This window comes from Vicia villosa, linkage group LG1, assembly GCF_029867415.1.
Source record: "Vicia villosa cultivar HV-30 ecotype Madison, WI linkage group LG1, Vvil1.0, whole genome shotgun sequence".
Classification (NCBI taxonomy): Eukaryota; Viridiplantae; Streptophyta; class Magnoliopsida; order Fabales; family Fabaceae; genus Vicia; species Vicia villosa.
The window spans coordinates 121,549,890-121,555,800 of NC_081180.1; positions in this window are offsets into that span (position 1 = coordinate 121,549,890).

The following is a 5,911-nucleotide window of genomic DNA, read 5'->3' on the forward strand; positions in this document are numbered from 1 at the left end:
GACACAATGATTACATTCAAAGTAGGCTGCTTATTATTTTTAATAAAAAAATGTTGGTTAAGAAGCCGTGGCCCATTTACCTTGTTGATTAATTAAGGGGAATAAAGTAAATTCAATTTTCAAAGGCATTGATGTAACATGCTTGATTTTTATGTAGTACAAACTACTACTACGTAACCTAAATATGGACCACACTGAATATATATACTTGAATGTTGAACAGATTCGTGCTCGTGCACAATTATTCAAATAGGTATTGTAATAAAATTTAAATTAACCAAGTTTAACTAATAGAGCTTTACGATTTAGACTATATAGATTTAGGTTAGGTTAAATATTTTTTAAATAGAAAAGATCACGTGTTATAGAAAAATCTTTTAAATTTATCGGGTCGATCTATTTAAATAATTATCAACAATTTTATTATTATTATTATTACTATTATTATTATATTTGTATTTTGAATTAAAATACAACAATAAAGTTTAATTATCTAGAAGTTGTTATGAAAATAAGTAGGGAAAACCTCATGAACAATGTCATAAGTTGTTTTCATAAGTTCTCTCAAATAAATAGTATCACAAAACTTATGTTAATACTTGAATAAGTCAATGTAAATAAGCATTTAGACTCGTTGACCTTTTAGTTTGTTAGTCTATTTAAACATTACTCGAATTACTTACTTACAAATCTTTAAATAAAATTGGTTTTTATGAGGATAATAGATCAATCAGACCTTCGAAAATAGCAGACTCAAACATAAAATTAAGCCCATGATAGACCACTGGACATTATTTAGATTTTGTAATTTATAGCAAACCATACTCAGACTTGGCAAAGCCTAACTTGGTCCAACCTATTCTCACCTTACTCGAACCTTATCGACTCCACCTTAAATTTAATAGAGAAAATCGATTTAATTTATGTATAAGCGGATGTTAATATTTAACCTGCCCCCACACCCACACTTGTCTCTAATTGATTTATTTAAAATTATTAAATTATCATTATATTTATTAATTTTATTATAAATTTATTGTTATTAAAATAACATGTTATTTGGCTAGTTTTGCTACTGAATAATCTCTTGTTACTTGCTTTTTTAGTCTTTGTTTTGGACCGACCATAAGGGTTTTTGGCCTAGAATTATGAAAGAAGGACATTCCATCTAGAACATTCTCAACATACAAGAGTTATCTTATAAATGAGTGTAAAATCTAAGTCTCATATACATCTAACGACTCTACGCGCTATACACGTAACAAATAGTATATTGTTATAACTTCTCTAATATATATACTAAAAGTGCGCCAAGTCCTAGTATTTAATTTCAAATTCATTTTTAATTTACTCATCTCCAACACATATTGATTTGAGTGTTGGGGTACTAAGTTTGTAGGCAGTGGCGGAGCCAGCAGGACTGCAGGAGACAAAGGAAGGCCATGGCCATCCCATCCTTTTCTAAAAACTAAAATTCCATGCCTATCATTTAGTATCAATAAGTTTCAAAAGGATACATATACTGAGATAATAACATTTAAATATGTTATCAATCCCATTTAGTTATCTGTCATGGTCCACATATGTTAAGCTTAGTTACCTAATCTACTTCTTAAACAAGCCAACCTATAATTTATCTTTGTACATCACCCTACAAATAGGGGTGGAAATAGGCTAAGCTTTATAAGGGTTAGGTCTGGCCTACGATAAATTTAAAAGGCTTGAGTCTGGCCTATGGCATATACTAGGCTCTCTTTTCTGCCCTGGCCTGGCGTTTTTAAAAGCCTGATCTGAAAGCCTATTTAAAAGCCTATTTTTCATTTTGATTTTCAATTGATCCATATTATTTAAGAAACCTTCTAAGTCGTCCTATATATGCATATATTGGCCGACCTATTTAGCCTTTGTTCTAATATATATGCATATATAGGCTTGCCTATTTAGTCTTTTTTAATATACATGCAAATATAAGCCGATCTATTTAGCCTATTTTTAATATACATGAAAATATAGGCCGGCCTATAAGGCTTCATAGGCTTTTTTAATAGCCTAAACTAGACCTATTTTATTAAATAGGCTTTTAAAAAAGCTTAAGCCTGACCTTTTTGTTAAATAAGTCTGGCCTGGTCTTATATAGGCTAGGCCATAGGCTCCTGTAGGCCAGCCTGACCTATTCCCACCCCTACCTACAAACTAAAAACTCTATGTATAAGAAGTAAAGTAGTAATGTCTACTTTCCCATTTCTTATTACTCAATTACATTAATTATTATTATTTTAAATAATATTATTAATTATATTACATTATTTTCTATAATTTGTAGTAATAAATATTCTATAAAAATATTAACTAACTTTTCTTCATAATATTTTTAATAAAACTATATCAATTTTTAATAATTTTAATATAATATCTGAAAAATTTAAAATTTATATAAGAGTCTCTTATAATTTCATTGTGTTCTGATAACATAAATAATATTTATATTAATTTTTTAACTCTTGAAAACATATCGCGTTAGTCATTTTTCGTCTAATTAACAAAAAAATAATTAAAAATCAATCGTTAAATTCGTCGCTGAAGTGTTAAGAAATTCCCATAAACTTTTTAAAATTATAGAACCAAAATAATCATGAGATTAATATAAAAAATATATTAAATTATACATTATATAATTATATTATGTTTCGTTTTATATTTATTATATTCTGTCGGCCATCCCAAATTTTTTAGCCTGGCTCCGCCACTGCTTGTAGGTCATCTCCTCTCCATTGCACTAGAAATCCAGACCCACCGCAATCCTCCGTATTCACAAGTCCTTACTCCATTTTTGGTACAACGGAGCAATATCGCCATTTGTGACAATTGACTTCTAATTCTCGTGTTTTCCACAATCTCATATCCGTTCTTCGATTCGTTAGTTCCTAGAATCAAGAGCTCTTAAATTCGAGCACAAAGATCTATCGCGTCCGATCTAATCAAAGAGTATATCAACTTTAATCTCTTGAATTTCTAAATTTATGACTTCTGCACTTCTTGACAATGGCTAGATAAAAAACTACTCGTTTTGTCGCAACATGCAAAGTTGTTGTCCCTGTTGTTGCTCAAGTGATGATTAATCAACCGCCTCCACCTCCTCCACATGGTGTTGAGAATCCAGTAGCGGGAACGATTTTACATCCAAGTTTACCTAAAACTCCTTGGATTATTGGATCTGCTCCAGTCCTCCTATTGGACCTTCAATTTCGTCTCCAGCCTCGTAACTAGAAAACTTATCCAGTTTCCAACTATTGCGAGCTAACCTTGGGGTACAAGGAACCAATCAATTGTTGAACAACATGTACAACATCTTTCGAAAGTAGAATAAACAGGTGATAGAGGAAAGGTTGCTTTGTCTCGAAGAAAGCATGTATAACATGCCACCACAAGGAATCACTGCTCAAGAAGCTATTTCAAAGAGAGCTCAAACTGCCATCCTAGAGTAGACCACGACGAGGATAGATAAAACTCTAAAATCGCAGAATCAATAAAGGAGCAAAAAGCGTGAGAATCCTCCCCAGAGTCTTTATGGAGATCGAGGTAGCCAGATTCCTCCACAAGACCATGTAGAAATATAGTCGCCTAAGAATCCACAGAAACATTCAATGTGCACTCGCATTTTGGATAGTAGATTACCTCAATCGATAGAGAAGCCTCCTAAGCTAAGTGAGTATAACGGAAAGGAATATCTAGACGAGCACGTGCAACTCCCCTTATTTTGTCGTGCCTCCTCCCAATTATACCTGGCACCCCATTATTTTTCGTATTGACCATAATGTCATTCTCATTATTTATAAATCCCAAAATTACAGTTGGTCAAAAAAATGACTTTGGAAAAATGCTGTAAAGTTCAAAATGTCTTGTATTTATACCAAAAATCTGTGTATGAAAAATTTAAAAATTAGCAAAAACTTTGCATTTTTACTGATTTTTAAAAAATTGGTGTGAGTTTATAATGAATTTTTGAAAACTCTGATGCATTTATACCGTATTTTTTGAAAAATCTGGTTTTTTTGGGAAAATAGATAGTTTTACTGATATTTTTTAAACCTGATGCATTCCTACCACATCTTTTTAGAAAATTCAATATTTTATGGGAAAATCAATATTTTTTACTAGATTTTTCGAAAAATCCGAGAATCGGAATTTTTTAAAGGTTTTTTGAAAATTCCGATATACCCGATCTTTAGCCCAGTTTAAAAAATATGGTAGTTCTCAATTCAGGATGCTTGCTTTATGGGCTCCTAATATGGATTGCTCCTTTGCAGATTTTACGTAGTTCTTCTACACTGACCATGTATGTATTACTTGCATATTTTGTTTTTAACTTATCCAAATTTAATAGGCTTTGGGTATCTCTATCATAGATAATTTATTCTTTGTATATTATAAATGACAGATATTTCTCTCTCGGGCTGACATGTTAGCATGAACACAATCTATTGGGAAACAATATGGTATTATTGTTGTTATTTTTTGTTCTAATACCGCAAATGGCATCAGAGGGAGGAAAGATAAGCTGGTTATGTTATGTGAGAGAGGAGGAGACTACAAGAAGAAGAATTCATCTCAAGGCACTATTAGTATGAAAGTTAAATGTCCATTTATGTTTAGATCTGTGCCAAGTGGTGGTGGTCGGAAGGTGACAGTTATATGTGGATTTCACAATCATGAATTAGCTACAAATTTAGATGATCATGCCATATTGGGCCATTTAAAACATGATGAAAGACAATTTTTGAATGACATGACAAAATATAATATGACTCCAAGCTACGTAGTTGTTGCTTTGAAAGATAGAGATCTAGAAAATCTGACAAGCGTTATGCATGTGTATAAAGCAAGATCTACATACAAGATAAGAAAGAGAGGTCCATTGGCTAAAATGAAACATCTTCCAAGTATAATTCATGATTAGAAATACATGTACTGGTTTAGAAACAGGGCCATATCAAATATCGTTGAAGTTGTTGAACATGTTTCATTTTGTGTTGATTTTTGATTGTACATACAAAACAAACATGTATTGCCTTCATAAAAATGTAAAATTTCCTATACTTGATTCTAGGAAACTATTGGTTTTTTATATTGTGTTGATTATTGACTGTACATACAAAACAAACAGGTATCAGCTCCCACTACTTGAGATTGTTGGTGTTACGTCAATGAAGTTGATGTTTTCACTTAGATTTTTCTATTTGGAACATGAAAGGGATGAAAACTTCACATGGGCACTAGAAAAGCTGAAAGAGTTGTTCGCATACGAGAAGTTGCTATCGGAGGTTGTGGTGACGGTCTGAGAGCTAGCGTTGATGAATTCCATGTTAGTTGCGTTCCCATCCTTAATTCATCTATTGTGTGTGTTCATGTTAGCTGAAGATTTCGTTTCATATTGTTTGTCCTTCGAAGAGGTTGAGAATTGAAGGAAGAGATGGTTATTGATGGTCGTCCCTTAAAAAGTAAAAGAATGGCTACTGATGGTCATGCCTCGAAGATACAGACTTCTAAGTTTGTTGAAGATAGTGAACACTGAAAGACTAATGAAAGCATATGTCTTCGGGACTTAGACAAAATCTATAAAGTATATATTTAAGTGTTACTACTTAGCGTGTTTTCATAGTGTTTTTACACTGCCACGCGTCGAAGACGGACTCAGGCGGGAAGATTTGAAATTCGAAGACAGTATCGTAACTGTCCAAATACAGATGGCTTCGCTGGAAGTTCTGATGAGAAACGTGGCAGCAGATTAGTGTAGGACCGTTAAGGTCGAAACTAGTATAAATAGGGGTCTTTATGTTAGGATTCCGTGTGTTCATTTTGTACAAATCACTCACATATTTACTCAAGTATCAAGTGTTACGAGAAAGAGTTC